Below are 16,746 nucleotides of genomic sequence, written 5' to 3' on the forward strand. Positions count from 1 at the left end.
CGACAAAAATTTGCTACACTGTAGCTTTGCCCCTGCCTGTAGGGTTCGCAATTGTGATGCCTGATCTCGCATTTGCGACATCAGAGGCCTGCAACAGGTTTAGCTATACCAGCAAAATTTTCTAAGTTCTAAAACACTCTATAGCCTATCCGGAACTCAACCTAACCCTCGGGGCTCCAAACCAAACATGCACACAAGTTTTAAAATATCATACGAATTTGCTCGTGCGATCAAATTACCAAAATAATATCTAGAACTACAAATTTAGCACCAAATTGCATGAGATTTTCAAGAAAATTTCAAAACTTCTATTTTCTCAACCGAAGGTCCGAATCACGTCAAACCAACTCCATTTCTCAGCAAATTTCACAAACATGACTTAAATATTATATTAAACCTGTACCGGGCTCGAAATTAAAATACGGGCTCAATAATAATGAGATCAAACATTAATCAAATTCTTTAAATTATTAGATTTCTAATCTTACAATTTTCATCAAAAATTCATTTCTCGGGCTAGGGACCTCAGAGTTCTATTTCGGGCATACGTCCCGGTCACATATTTTACTACGGACCCACCGGGATCATCAAAATACGGGTCCGGACCCGTTTACCCAAAACGTTGACTAAAGTCAACTAAAATTAATTTTTAGGCCAAAATATATTATTTTTCTCAAATTTCCACATAGTGGCTTTCCAGAAAAGCAACTGGACTGTGCACGCAATTCGAGGAGGAATAAAATAAGGGTTTTAAGGCCTTAGAACAAAGAATCAAGTTCTAAAACATAAGATGACCCTTTGGGTCATCATATTCCCCGCCTCTAAGATAATCGTTTGTCCTCAAACGAACATAGAAAATACAGGAGCCGGTGAATAGGTGGGGTGATCTGCTTCGCATATCGGACTCAGACTCCCATATAGCTGCCTCAACGGGCTGACCTCTCAACTGCACTCGGACTAAAGGATAACTTTTCGATCTCAACTGACGAACCTGCCGATCTAAAATGGCTACCGGCTCCTCCTCGTAGGTCAAATCCTGATCCAACTAGATAGTGCTGAAGTCTAACACGTGAGATGGATCGCTATGATACTTCCGAAGCATGGACACATAAAATACTAGATGTACCGCTGACAAAACTGGTGGCAACGCAAGTTGTAGTCCACCTCACCCACTCGATCAAGGATCTCAAAAGTCCCGATGAACCTAGGGCTTAGCTTGCCCTTCTTTCCAAACCTCATTACGCCCTTCATAGGCGATACCCAAAGAAACACTCTCTCTCTGACCATAAATGCCACATCATGAACCTTGCGGTCGGCATAACTCTTTTGTCTGGATCGCGCTGTACGAAGTCTATCCTGAGTGATCTTAACCTTATCCAAGGCATCCTGTACTAAATCTGTATCCAATAACCGAGCCTCCCCTTTCTCAAACCACCCAATCGGTGATCGATACCATATACCATATAATGCCTCATAGCGAGCCATCAGATGCTCAAGTGATAGCTGTTGTTGTAGAAAAACTCCGCCAATGGCAAGAACTGATCACTAGAACCTCCAAAGTTAATAACACAGGCGCAGAGCATATCCTCCAAGATCTGAATAGTACGCTCGGACTGTCCGTCCATCTGAGGATGAAATGATGTGCTCAACTCGACCAGCATACCCAACTCATGCTGAACTTCCCTCCAGAAATATGAGGTAAACTGCGTACCTCGATGAAAAATAATAGACACGGGCACACCATAAAGATGAACGATCTCACGGATATAAATCTCTGCTAATTGCTCCGAAGAACAGGAAACTGCCATAGAGATGAAATGCGATCCACAATAATCCAAACTGTGTCGAACTTCCTTTGAGTCCGTGGGTATCCAAAAATAAAATCCATAGTGATACGCTCCCACTTCCACTCAGGAATCTCTATCTTCTGAAGTAAACCACAAGGTCTCTAATGCTCGTACTTTACTTGTTGACAATTTAAACACCGAGATACGTGAGCAACAATATCCTTCTTCATCCTCCTCCACTAATAATGTTGCCGCAAGTCTTGATACATCTTAGCGGCGCCTGGATGAATAGAATACCGGGAACTGTGGGCCTCTTCTAGAATCAACTCACGAAGCCCTTCCACATTAAGCACACAAACACGACCATGCATCCTCGAAACTCCATTATCTCCAGCTGTAACCTGCTTGGCATCACTGTGCCACACTATGTCCCTAAGGACAAGCAAATGAGGGTCATCATACTATCACTACCTGATACGCTCAAACAAGGAAGACCGAGTGACTGTGCAAGCTAAAACACGATTGGGCTCAGAAACATCCAACCTCACAAACTGATGGGATAATGCCTAAACATCCAATGCAAGTGATCTCTTACTGACTGGAATGTATGCAAGACTGCCCATACTAGCTGACTTCCTGCTCAAGGCATCGGCCATCACATTGGCCTTCCTATGATGATACAACATGGTGATATCATAGTCTTTTAGTAGCTCCAACCACCTTCTCTGCCTCAAATTGAGCTCCTTTTGTTTGAACAAATACTGCAAACTCTTATGATCTGTGAACACCTCACACGACACGACATATAGATAGTGCCTCCAGATCTTCAGTGCGTGAACAATGGCTGCTAGCTCCAAGTCATGAACTGGATAATTCTTCTCGTGAACCTTCAGCTGCCGGGAAGCATATGAGATAACCTTGCCACCCTGCATCAATACCGCACCAAGTCCAATACGAGATGCGTCACAATATACTGTATAAGGCCCTAAACCTGTGGGCAATACCAACACCGGTGCCGTAGTCAAAACTTACTTGAACTTCTGAAAGATCGTCTCACACTCGTCTGACCATCTGAACGGGGCACCCTGGTCAACGGGGTTACTATAGATGAAAACCCTCCACAAATCGACAGTAATAACTCGCCAAACCCAAGAAACCACGAATCTCTATGGCTGAAATAGGTCTAGGCCAATTCTGAACGGCCTCAATATTCTTAGGATCCATCTAAATACCCTCTACTGATACAACGTAACCCAAGAAAGCAACTGAACTCAACCAAAACTCACATTTCAAAAATTTAGCATATAACTGGTTATTTCTCAAAGTCTGAAGAACGATCTGAAGATATTGTTCATGCTCCTCTTGGTTGTGAGAGTATATCAAAATATCATCAATAAACACAATTACAAAGGAATCCAGGTAGGGCTTGAACACCCAGTTCATCAAATCCATAAATGCTGTCGGGGCATTTGTCACCCCAAATGACATTACTAGAAACTCATAATGCCCATACCGAGTCTGTAAAGCTGTTCTAGGGATATCGAATACCCTAATCCTCAACTGATGGTAGCCATACCTCAAATCGATCTTTGAAAATACTTTGGCACCCTGAAGCTTATCAAATAAGTCATCAATCCTCGACACTGGATACTTGTTCTTGATAGTGACTTTGTTCAACTGTCGATAGTCTATGAACATCCTCATCGATCCATCCTTCTTATTCATAAACAACACTCGCACACCCCAAGGTGAGACACTGGGTCTAATAAAGCCCTTATCAAGCAAATCTTGCAACTGCTCCTTCAATTCTTTCAACTCTGGCGAGGCCATACGGTATGGCAGAATAGAAATGGGTTGAGTACCTTAAGCCAAATCGATACAGAAGTCAATATCCCTGTCGGGTGGCATCCCTAGCAGGTCTGCAGGAAATACCTTAGGAAACTCTCGAACAACTGGTATAAAATCCATGGAAGGAACCTCTGCACTAGAATATTAGACATAAGCCAAATAAGCTAGACAACCCTTCTCGACCATACGCGGAGCCTTCATATTAGAAATAACCCTGCTAGTAGAATGACCAGGAGTCCCTCTCCACTAGGGATGTCAATGGTTCGGTTCGGCCGGTTATTTTATAAAATTTGTACCATACCAATTTTTCGGTTATTCTATTATGTATAACCAAAATTAGACTTTTCGAAACCGTCCAATCATGTCGGTTTCTCTTCGGTATCGGTAGGGTTCGGTTAATTTTTGGTATTTTTTTATATCATGTAAAATTTACCAATAGAAGTAGAATGCAATAACATACGTTCTTTTATAGGACTTAGCAAAACTTTATAGACATTTTTACTGTTTAAAGGGTGATGAATTTAAAAAAAAAAGAAGAGATGGCTAGAGTATAGATCCATAAACTATTCTACAACAATGTAAAAGAAATCAAACAAAGGCAAAGAAAATATAAATCACACAAGTTGAAAGATATACCAAGCTAGTACTCAAGAATAAAGTCTATAGAAGATTAAATATTCAAAAAGATAAATCCAAATTATATGAAAGGAAACATATTCAATACATTGTAGTTTGCTACTCATAATCGATAGAATACTTTGTATCTTGCTAATAAAGATACTTGAAATAACTGAGTTTAAGTAGAAGTAGCATAATAGGTTTTAGGAATTAGTATTTTGAGTTTAATTACTTGTTGGCTTGTAATAGTTTTCATAATTCCAAGGCCCAAAGAAAATTTAATGCATTATTACTTTTAAACTTACTAAATAAATATATTTTCTACATGTAAAATTTATTCGGTACGGTTCGGTATTTTTTCGGTTTATTTTTATAAAATAAAAAACCTACCCTAATTATCGGTGCGGTTATCGATTTATATAAAAACCTATGGTTTCTTAAAAAGAAACCTAAAAATCGGTTCAGTGCGATACAGTTCGGTCGGTTTAGTCGGTTTTCGAATATCCATTGACACCCCTACTCTCCACTCTAGTCGAGGCAACCCCGGCAAAGCTAAGGTCACTGTCTTGGTGTGACAGTCCAATATGGCATGATAATGTGACAACCAATCCTTACCCAAAATGACATCGAAATCAACCATATCGAGAAGTAGGAGATCTACACGAGTCTCAAGACCCCCAATAATAACCACACACGAGCAATAGACACGATCTACAACAATAGAATCCCCCACAGGTGTGTACACATACATAGGGGCACTCAAAGAATCACGTGGCACAACCAAATATGAAGCAAAATAGGATGACACATATGAATAAGTACATCCCGGATCAAATAATACTGAAGCATCCCTACTGCAAACTGAAACCGTACATGTGATAACCGCGTCACATGAATCAGCCTCAAGCCTGCCTGGAAAAGCATAGTATCGGGACTAGGCCCCACCACTTTGAACAACATCTCGAGGACGGGCCCTATCTGGCTGGCCTCCACCTCTAGCGGCCTGACCTCCACCTCTAACTGTCTGACCTCTACCTCTAGCTGGCGGAGCGGGCAGTGGAACCCTGATGTTGAGAGTTGCTCGATGCTCGAGGGCAATACCTAGCAATGTGCCTCGGATCGCCACAAGTATAACAAGATCTCGGTTGTTGTGATTGATGACCCTGGAACTGACCCTGTCGGCCTGAATAACCACCCTGAAAACTCTAGAGCAAGGGGGCACTGATAGGAGCTGGTGGTGCACTATGGGCTAGCTGATCCGAATATTACATATGAGAGCCACAGTCACCTGAAGCACTATGAGAAGCATAAAATGCTGAATAAAACGGCCTGGGAGGATGGCCTCTGGCAAAAGTACCCCGACCACCAGATGAGGCCCCATTGAATCCATCGGAGTGACGAGGCCTCTTGTCATACCCATGACCACTCCCCTAAGCTAAAACCTTCTAAACTCGTATGGCCACATTGGCTGCATCCTGGAAAGAAATCTTGTTCCCTGTTTCCTTAGCCATCTGCAATCTGATAGGCTGGGCAAGTCCCTCAATAAACCTCCTCACCCTCTCTCTCTCTCTCAGTAGGAAGTATAAGAAGAGCATGACGGGCCAAATCAATGAAGCAAGTCTCGTATTGAGTGATGGACATGCTGCCCTGCTAGAGACATTCGAACTGCCTGTGATAGTCCTCTCTCAGAGTAACAGGAAGGAACTTCTTGAGAAATAACTGAAAGAATTGGTCCCAAGTCAAAGCAGACGACCCAGCTGGTCTTGCCAAACTAAAATCCCTCTACCATTTATTGGCGGAACTTGACGGACGAAAAGCAGCAAAGTCGACCCTATTGGTCTGCACTATCCCCATGTCCCGTAACACCTCGTGACAACTGTCCAGATAGTCTTGGGTTTCCTCTGAATATGTACCGCTATAGGTAGTGGTGAAAAGCTTGGTAAACCTATCCAATCTCCACAAAGCCTCACAAGCCATAGCTGATCCATCGCTGCTTTGCGCTGCAACACCCAGCGGAATTGACCCAACTGGCTGAGCTGCTGGAGTTTGAAACTTGGGAGCCATTTGCTCCAGAGTACGAGTAGCGGGAGTCTGGGCTCCTCCCCCATCCTGGGAGACGGCTGGTGCTACAGGAAATGTGCCGGCCTGGGAAACACCCTCCATAAGGCCTACTAGACGGACTAGAGATTCCTGAAGTATTGGGGTAGCAATGAACCCCTCTGGAACCTGAGCTAGCCCTGCTGGAACGGTCTGGGCTGGAGCCTCCTCATCAAACTCTACCTGAGGCTCCGCCGCTGGTGCTGCTGCTCGAACTCTGGGCTGAGCCCTGCCCCTGCCTCGGCTCTAGCACGGCCTCAGCCTCGCCCTCTTCCCCTCGTAGGAGCTGTCACTGGGGGCTCTGGCTGCTGCTCAACTGAAAAAGTGGTACGTGTTCTCGCCATCTGCAAAGGAATAAGAGTAGAGAGTTAAATTAGCATTGAGAGATCAAATTGGATGACAGAGAAGAATAGAAGTGAAATTGTTCCTAAACTCTGTAGCCTCTGGGGATAAGCACAGACGTCTCCGCACCGATTCCTCAGACTCTACTAAGCTTGTCCGTGAATTATCAGACCTAGGCAACCTAGTACTCTAATACCAACTTATCACGACCCGAATTTTCCACCGTCGGGATCGTGATGGCGCCTAACCTTTTAGATGCTAGGCAAGCTAACAGACAAAGATTTGATACGCTAACCGCTAATCAACTCAGTAAATAACAACAATTAAACCAAAACAGATTAAAGGAGTACAAAATCTCATAATAACGTAAGTACTTATACACGACTACCCAGAAACTGGTTTCACAATTCACAAACTTTTAATAGTCACTACAAATACTAGCTAAAAGAAAATACAACTGTCTTTGAATTAAAAGAAAACAGTAAACTAGAATAACTGGAAGGGGACTCCAGGGTCTGCGAAGGCCGACAGATCTACCTTGGATCTCCTGTTGGACTGAAGGCAGCAACTCAACTCACATCAACACGGTCCAGTACCGAAATCTGCACAAAAAGTGCAGAGTGCAGTATCAGTACAACCGGTCCCATGTACTGCTAAGTGCCGAGCCTAACCTCGGCGAAGTAGTGACGAGGCTAGAATAGGACACATACTTAACCTGTGCAATTAAACAATAACCTAGCAGAATACAACCAATAGAAACTAAACAGAAATTAACGGGAGGGGAAGCATGCTAAGGGGGTTGCAAGAATAAGAATCATAGCAATAAAGGAATTTAAAATAGCTAGAACACCTTAAACCGGTAATAGAAAGTAAACACAACAAATAGAAAATGCACGGCATCATCCTTCGTACTTTTACTCTCAACCTCACCAGATAATCAGTGATAGAAACATGCACGACATCACCCTGATGTTGAGAGTTGCTCGATGCTCGAGGGCAATACCTAGCAATGTGCCTCGGATCGCCACAAGTATAACAAGATCTCAGTTGTTGTGATTGATGACCTTGGAACTGACCCTGTCGGCCTGAATAACCACCGTGAAAATTCTAGAGCAGGGGGGCACTAATAGGAGCTGGTGGTGCACTGTGGGCTAGCTGATTAGAATATTACATATGAGAGCCACGGCCACTTGAAGCACTATGAGAAGCATGAAATGCTGAATGAAACGGCCTGGGAGGATCGCCTCTGCCAAAAGTACCCCGACCTCCAGATGAGGCCCCATTGTTGGAGTGATGAATAATGCCGACAGAAAGCAACCAGAACTTCCAAACCTGGAACTTCACTTGTCACTAGCAGAAAGGTAGAGAGATTGGAGAAGGTTTTTTCTTTTGTCTGTGCGAGGAATGAGAAATTGAGAGGGATCGATTTTGACCATTTAGTGATTTAGGGATTTTGATTTGTTTATTCCAAACGTTTTTTTATAAAGATTTATTTGTTCCAATTTTTTATTTTATTAATTAATTCAAACAGGTCTAATGACGTCGTTTAGTCTTAAAAAAAAATTGCAACGCAACAAAAATTGTGTTGAGTGGAGATCGAACCTGCGACCGTGAGGCCTTCTTGACCACCCTTTGCCACTAGGCTACGCCTCTTCATTGTTTCAAGGGTGTTCAATATGTATTACATGTAGGTAAATTCAAAATTTTTACCTATATATACAGTGTAATTTTTCGACGACTGACCACCCTTGCTATACTGTAGCTTCGCCCCTGCCTGTAGGGTTTGCAGTTGCGATGCCTGATCTCGCATTTGCGAGATCAGAGGCCTGCAACAGGTTCAGCTATACCGGCAATATTTTCTAAGTTCCAAAACACTCTGTAGCCTATCCGAAACTCGCCCGAACCCTCAGGGCTCCAAACCAAACATGCACACAAGTCTTAAAACATCATACGGACTTGCTCGTGTGATCAAATCGCCAAAATAACATCTACAACTACGAATTTAGCATCAAATTCCATAAAATTTTCAAGAAAGTTTCAAAATTTTTATTTTATCAACCAAAGGTCTGAATCACGTCAAACCAACTCCGTTTCTCACCAATTTCACATACATGACTTAAATATTATATTGAACCTATACCGGGCTCTGGGACCAAAATACGGGCCCGATACCAATGAGATCAAATATTAATCAAATTCTTTAAATCAATAGATTTCCAGTCTTACGATTTTCATCAAAAATTCATTTTTCAGGCTAGGGATCTTGGAATTCGATTCCGGGCACACGCCCTGATCCCATATTTTACTATGGACCCACTGGGACCGTCAAAATACGGGTCCGAGCCCGTTTATCTAAAACGTTGACCGAAGTCAACTAAAATTAACTTTTAGGCCAACAATTATTATTTTTCTCAAATTTTCACATAAGGACTTTCCGGAAACGGGCCCAGACTGCGCACGCAATTCGAGGAGGAATAAAATGAGGGTTTTAAGGCCTCAGAATACAGAATCGAGTTCTAAAACATAAGATGACCCTTTGGGTCATCACCCTTTGGGAATAAAATTATTAATTTTTTTTTGAAAATACTGTTTTTTCATGGAATATGCTTAGTTTTGTTAAAAAAATATTTTTTTTTCATATTCCCAAAAACTAGCTTAGGACAGTTTTTGAATGAAAATTTTTCTTTTACTCATAAAACTTCAACTCTTTTCAAATAAAATACATGTGCAAACTCAACTTCAACTTTGAAAAGTTGTCTTTCAACACAAATTTAATTTTTTTTCAAGTTTCAACCAAACCTATATCCAAATGCAGCCGCGTGAAAATAGGGGTTACAAAGGAACTTTGAATAGAAGTCACGGGAAAATTGGGGGGAAGTACACAAACAGTCTACGGTTGTTATTTAGGGATTAGCCAATACTTATTTTATTCTGAAAATTTCAACTATAGATTTTTATTTCAGGACAATTCAGGATGTTTGTCTCTTGAAAATTGAACTGAAAAACTAAAATTCAGGACACATTAACTAATTTCTAAATACTACCTCTTTGAGTGGCTACTTGGTGTCATTCCTACTGAAATAGACCAAATTTAAAGCACATGCTCTAGAGTCTTTCTTAGACTTGATGGCAATATTCTTTATATATGGCTAAAAAGGAATTTGTGAGGACATGACCCTTGATAGGAAAGTATTGAGGTCTAACATTAGGGTTGTAGGATAGGGGGTAGCGGAGTTCTTTGCTACTCCGCACCGGGTGAGAGGCTAGTCTGACAGGGTTGTGTCCTAGAGTGCTAGTGATTATTGTTGTGTCCACACTTTTCTTTCACTTTTCATAGTACCGAGCCTTTCTTACGTGCTACTGTTATTGTTTTTCGTCTATTTTGTGACACTTTTGATTTTGTTATTATTTTATGCATTCTGCTGTTGGTACTAATATATTGTCTTTTTCGTCTGCTTGAGCCAAATGTCTATCGGAAACAACCTCTCTAATTCTTGGGGTAGGAGTAAGGTCTGCGTACATTCTACCTTGCGTACACTCTATCATCCCTAGACCCCACTTATAAAATTTTAGTGGGTTGTTGTTGTTGTTTGCTAAAAAGGAATTTGTGAATAGCTGCAATGTGAATACGGAAAAAGAAAAAAGGACTCTTTGTGCGAGGTCGACATGCTTAGGATCGTTAATCATTTTTGTTGCACAATAATGCTTCAATAACGTAGACACACAACCACCTTTACTAACGTGCTGATTCAGATAAACCCAATAGATTTTGCTTAAACTTTGTAAATATATAATAAAATTCATTAAATAAATACAAATATATATATAACCCAATATATTTTGCTTAAAATTTGTAAATATATAATAAAATTTATTAAATAAATACAAATATATATATATATATATATATATATATATATATATAGCTGGGCATAGAAAAAGTGAGATGACACCTCTCCTAAGCCAGTATTCTTATTTATCTATTTTCTCAGATTTTTACAATATTTTTCCCTTTTTCTATTTAATTACCTGTAAGTATTTAAAGCCTAGGCAGAAAGTTTAAGTTACATAATTAATTTACATTCACACCTTTTAGAGTAAAAGCTTTTTTCCCTAAATTCTATCAGTTACACAATTACGCAAATATGATTTCTCCAAATTCTTTCAGTTACAACTCCAATCGTCACTTCATTGCAGAATTTGAAAGGTCTCTTCACCCTTACATTTAACACCACTATATGAACAGAACAACACTATATAAACAGAACACCACTAATGCATTCACAATCTCACTTTTTCACATCCAAATACAAACCTTGCCCAATGTGGATTAGCATAAATCCCAAATGGAAACATGAATGAAGGCAAGAGACAACACTATTACTATCTTTTCAATAACTCTTCGTCTCTTCCTTCACTCTTCAAGTTATCCAACACCAGTCATATGGACTTCCGCAGAGGGACATCATATTATGGGGTGAAGAAGAAGAAGAAGGAGGAAGTAGGGGCCAGAATCGTTGTAAAAGTTTAGGCTTGAAACCACAGTAAACTTGAGATATTTTGCTACATGAACTCTTATGTGAATGCAGTTTTTTTCTTTTGTCCTCTCCTTTTATATAAGAACTGATGAGAATGTTTTAGAGAAATCTAATTTTTAGGGATTTTGCGTGAATTTAGGAAGAGAGTGGGGGATTTATTCATATATGGAGTAATGGGGGGAAACGGAAGTACTAAAAATGACTAGAAGAAGGAACAAATCAGAGATTGTATATCCAGAGTCCGCCCAAAATGATGTTTGATTTGAAAAGGATGATTCATTTGGTCGATTCTATACATTGTGAGAATGTTATTTTTGCCCTATATGAATCACTCCCACAAATTCAAAACAAAATAATTTTTCCACTGCTTATAATTTCATGAATTTTTGTAGCATTTTGTTATTGTTTGCATTTGTTTGTGCATGCTTATTTTATTTAATTAGTGAAAAATATAAAAATACATTGCATTTGAATTTAGGATTTAATTTTACATTTGTTAGACTAATTAGCAAATTAGTTATTTCATAAAAATGGAAAAATCACAAAAAATAATTTATTTTCACTTTTAATTTTAGTTTCGAATTTTGGTAGTTTCCTTTAATTTGGTTTTTAATTAATTTAAGTTGTTAGGATTAATTTAATTTAAGAATTAGTATAGGTTTATTTTTATTTCAAAAAAAAAGAAAAAAAAAGAAAAGGAAATTAAAAAGAGTTTGAAATTAACCAAAACCCGTTTTAACAGACCAAATCAGTACCGTTGATCTTTATTGATCTAACAGTCCGGAAGTGGGGTTTGATAGGAGTAATAATGTCCGAACCCCTTCAGCCCTCCCTTTCATCGTCTCTTTCATTTCACATCTTCAGAGACTACCCTTGAAACCCTAGCAGCCTCCCCCTTTTCCCACCGCTTTAGGGTGGTGGCGCCGACTCCAAACTCCACCAAAATAACATCACGGAACCTCCAAGACCCGCTCATACTGAATCCACAATTCATTTCCCTCAAATCCTCCTTAAACTTCTCGAATCTTAAATCCAAAATCTGAGTTTCTAAGAGCCAAATCCAAACCTGGGCATGTAGGATGATTGCTCCAACCCTCATGAGTTTTTAGAGCCGGTTTTATCACGAAATAGTGTTGTTCACTTGTTCTTGACAAAGAACAAGCGACTAACATTATTTGGGGATGAAGTCGGAGTGTCAGGTCTCGAGTTCGAGTTTGGTGCGGTGAGTTCTTTCTGTATTTCGATTCATTTTGTTTTCTTTCCTCTTCTTTTCTTCTTTTTTCTTTGGACAACTCAGTTAATTCGACTCAATTCTTAGCCGAAATTGATAACTGTCCGTTTGTTCTTCTTAAGTCTATTCTTCAATCTTGTTTTGTTTGTTTAGTTCCTTTTTGTTAATAGCAGGATTACTGTTCTCATTTCATCATCTGTTTAATCACATAGTTAATGTAATTAGGCTCGTAACGTAGCTAATTTCCAGTTATGTAGTTAGGTTAATTAGTTCGTTCACTTTTGTTTTGTTTTGGCTGCTTTTATTAAAAGGTTCCGAGTTTCTTCTTTTGGAAATTTTGGGTCAGTTCTTAAAATTGGGAGTCCCTGATTGATTTTGATTGGATTCTGAAATTCAAAGAGCCCAAGTGGGGATTTAGTTTGGGTTTACAGACCCATACCAAATTTGGTTGGGTCAATTTGACCCACATTTTGATTTCAGGGGTAATAACAAGTGCTCATGGGGGCAATTTGGGAAATCTATGTAGGGAATATTTTAGTAACTGAATATGAAGCTTCTAGGAAGCTGGGGAGGGGGACTGATTTGAAGCTCTGAAATTTAAACAAAGGACTCCTAAGCAAAAACAAATATTCCAGAAGGTTTTAAGTGCAAAACTAGTGGCATTTTTGTAGCCCTAGTAGCTTGCCTATAAAGGCATCATAGCTTGACACTCAAGGGAGATTAAAAAAAAGGCATAAATTCAGAAAAATAAAAAACATCTAAAAATTTCATAAAAATCACTATTCCATTGAACTTCTTCTGTGATTTCATAAGTTTTCAATTTCTGATTCATCTGGGGTAAAAATGGACTGAATTTGGGTTTTAAAAGTTTGGTTTGAAGTTTGCTGTGGTTATTGCTCGATTGAAACTGGTTTTTGGACTGTTGCACATCATTTTTCTGTTTGAAATTGGTTATGCTGGTGCTGACTTCTGCTATTGCTACTGCTGACCCTTCACTTCTTATTTCTATTCATTTCCAGGTATTCCTTCAAACCATGAATGGAAATGAAGCTCGATTGAGCTGTATGTGAAGCCATGTAACTCAAGTTGATGAAATGACCATTGTTAATTCTTCATTTTTTACTAGTTTCTTGTATTTTGTTCTGGGTTTCTTTTAGCTCAGCCTTCTTATGAGTCATTCATGTCACCATGGCTACATGTTTTGTCCTAAGGGTTAGATATGAGTTTTCTGCTTGAATGTAGTTGATTCATGAAAGTTTTCTAGATTTAGTGTAATATGTATGAACTGGAGGCTGCACTCCTTAGTTTGATTGTGAAGTTGGTTGGCTCTGAATGTGTTTCATAGCTATGGGTTGCATGTTGATCATTTCAAACCATTCCTGCCCTAGTTTAGTAAATTTGAGCTGAGTTTTGCCTTTCATTGATCGTGTATTTAGACTTGTTTATATGCAGCCTGAATCGTAGTCTACTAAGTTCAGAAGTTTATAGTTTAGTTTTGCCTCTGTTCGTATGTAAGCTATGAATTTCAAAAGGACTTTTAAAAATGGAATTTGAATTTGATTTCAAATCTGAGATTTTTTAGACTTAGCTTGACTCTTTATAGGTTGTTCATTCTCGAAAAGTTTGAGTCAAGGACGTTGGTTTGTGTAAACACGTGATTTTTTCCCTATGAAAGAATTACTCCCAAAAAATTCAAAATAAAAATGATTTTTCCTTGGTGTGCAATTTTGAGAATTTTTGTGACATTTTTGGATAATTATTTGTATTTGTCTGTGCATGTTTATTTGTTAAATTAATAAAAAATACAAAAATATGTCGCATTTTGCATGTAGGATTTAATTCTACAATTGTTAGTAATTAAGTTTGTTTTACAAAAATTGAAAATTACAAAAATAGGCATCTTTTGCATTTTTAGCATTTAATGTCCAATTGTACAATTTTATGCTTAATTATTACTTAATTGTGCGTTAATTGTTATTGGGAGTTAATTTGCGCTTTTATAACTTAATTTAGTTCTTAATAATAATTTAAGGATTTTTAGAATTTAGTTTTAGAAAAATAAAAGAAGAAAAGAGAGCAAAAATACAAAAAAATCGGAATTGGCCTCTTCTTCAAATTCAAGCTACAGGCCCAAAAAATTGTCCAACCTTCCCCATGACCCGGTCCATTTTGAACCGGGTCGACCCGGTCCATAACCCAAATACCGAACACCCCATATCTTACATTTGATAAAAAACAAACAAAACAAAAAGAAAACAAAACCCTAAAACCTAAGAAAACCCATCCGCCCCCCTCTCTTCTTCTCCAAAATCCCAAACACCCCAAGCAACCATGGCTTCCTCCCCCTTGCTGCTACCCTGCTGCCCAACGTCGACTATCCTCACACGACCTCCCCCTCCTCATCTTATTCATCACACAACCCAAGCCATGAACGACCCCTCCAAGCTCTAGCCTCACAGAACCTCGCCATGAACGACCCCTCCTGCCAGCTCCTCTGTGCCGTTGCTGCTGCGTCGTCTGCTTCTTCAGCTCGTGTTGCTGCTGTTTCTTCTCCTCCGTGCTTCCACTGCTGCGTCTTCGTCGTCAACCACCATCCATGGCTGCCATGGCTAGTGCTTCCATCGCTGCCACTGTTGCGTCTTCGTCGTCGACCACTCCCTTCCAGACCCAGCTGCTTCTGTTTCTGCTTCATCTTCTTCGTTCTGCGTCAAGCTCGAGCTTGAGCTCGACATCTATGGTTGCTTCAAGACTGCTGCTTCGTCGTCGTCACGTTAACTCCCTCCTGTAGCTTCCTTGCCTTCACGTTGTCGATTGTGTCGGAGGATTCGACCTCAAGGGTGATGGTCGTTTCCCAGTCTGCTTCCCGCTGCTTCTGCCTTCATCTTCGACGACCTCCAGGCGACGCAGCAACAGCAAATGTCGTTGCTCCGGAGTTCTGTTGCCGTTCGCTTTGTCCATCTTCTTTGACGGTTTGTCACTGCTCATTTTCGAAAGAAACCAAACGACCAACTCCTTTGGTCGTCCATTCATGGTCGTCTTCGGCGTCGAGCTATTTTGGCACGATAATTCTTTCCGGGCAGATTTGTTTTGGTCAAGTTTATCGTCGTTCTAATCCGGTTAGTTGTTTAACCAATTCGTGTTTATCGTTTTTCTTATTTTTCTTCAGTTTGTTTCATGTTTGTTCCATTTGTTCTTGTTTATTTTTAGGTAGAAATTGTTAGTAATTATAATGTTTTTAGTTTTAAGTTGAAGTTCAATGAATTTTGTCTTTAGTTTGTTCTGTTAATTTTAAAAGGATTTAGTATAGAAGAGTGTAAGTTTAAATCATTTGAATCCGTCATGTTTGTTGTTTAAGATAAATTTAATTCATGTTCATCTTTGTTTGAAGTTCGTTTTTAATCCAATGATTTAATGAGAGTTTATGTTTTGGTTTTTGATTTGTTGATTTAGTTTGAATCATGTATTTCGTTGTTAATATTGTTGTTTCCTTGCTCATCCATTTTGGTATAAGTTAACCAGGATTAGTTCCCAATATGGTTAATTTATTCCCATTAATTTGAAGTTGTATGATTCATCTGTGTTCATATGATTTGTTGTTGAATTTGTTTAGAAATTGGTCATATTGGCTATATTTTGGTTGAGATTGATTAGGTGAATTGGTTATAGCTGATGGGGTAGTTTGGTAAGTTGCAGTACTTTCAGGGTTAAAATGGTAATTGCAATAAGGTCGGAGGGGTAGTTTGGTAATTGAACATTTTGAATAATTCTTTATGTTAAGCATGGGGGACAAGATGTAATAGGGTGAGGTTGATGATAATTGTTTAATATAATGGGGGACAAGACATAAATTAGTGGGGGAATATTGTAATTGTTTATGTTAGGCATGAGGGACAAGATGTAATGGGGTGGGGTTTGATATAATTATTTATTGTAGTGGGGGAAAAAGCATGTAGGCATGGGGGACAAGGTTTAAAATAAAGAAAACATTAATTAGTGGGGACAAAGCATGCCATTGGGGAATATTTCGGGTTGGGGATTCAAGACAAGAGTCTTGTTATAAATAGAGTCATTTGACACATTCTTAGGGGGGAAGATTATTATTAGGAGGATTATTTTCTAGAGAGATTTTTTGGGGAGAACATAGAGAGAGAGAGAGAAAGGAAGAGACTTTTAGAGTCGGAAAAAGGAAAGAGTTTTTTTTAGGACGGGAACGAAACAAAAAAGAGGGGACTTTTTTACACTTGAAAGGGAAGACTTAGATAAGAGTCAAGACTTGAGAGGAGAG

This window comes from Nicotiana sylvestris, chromosome 8 (genome assembly GCF_000393655.2).
Source record: "Nicotiana sylvestris chromosome 8, ASM39365v2, whole genome shotgun sequence".
Lineage (NCBI taxonomy): Eukaryota > Viridiplantae > Streptophyta > Magnoliopsida > Solanales > Solanaceae > Nicotiana > Nicotiana sylvestris.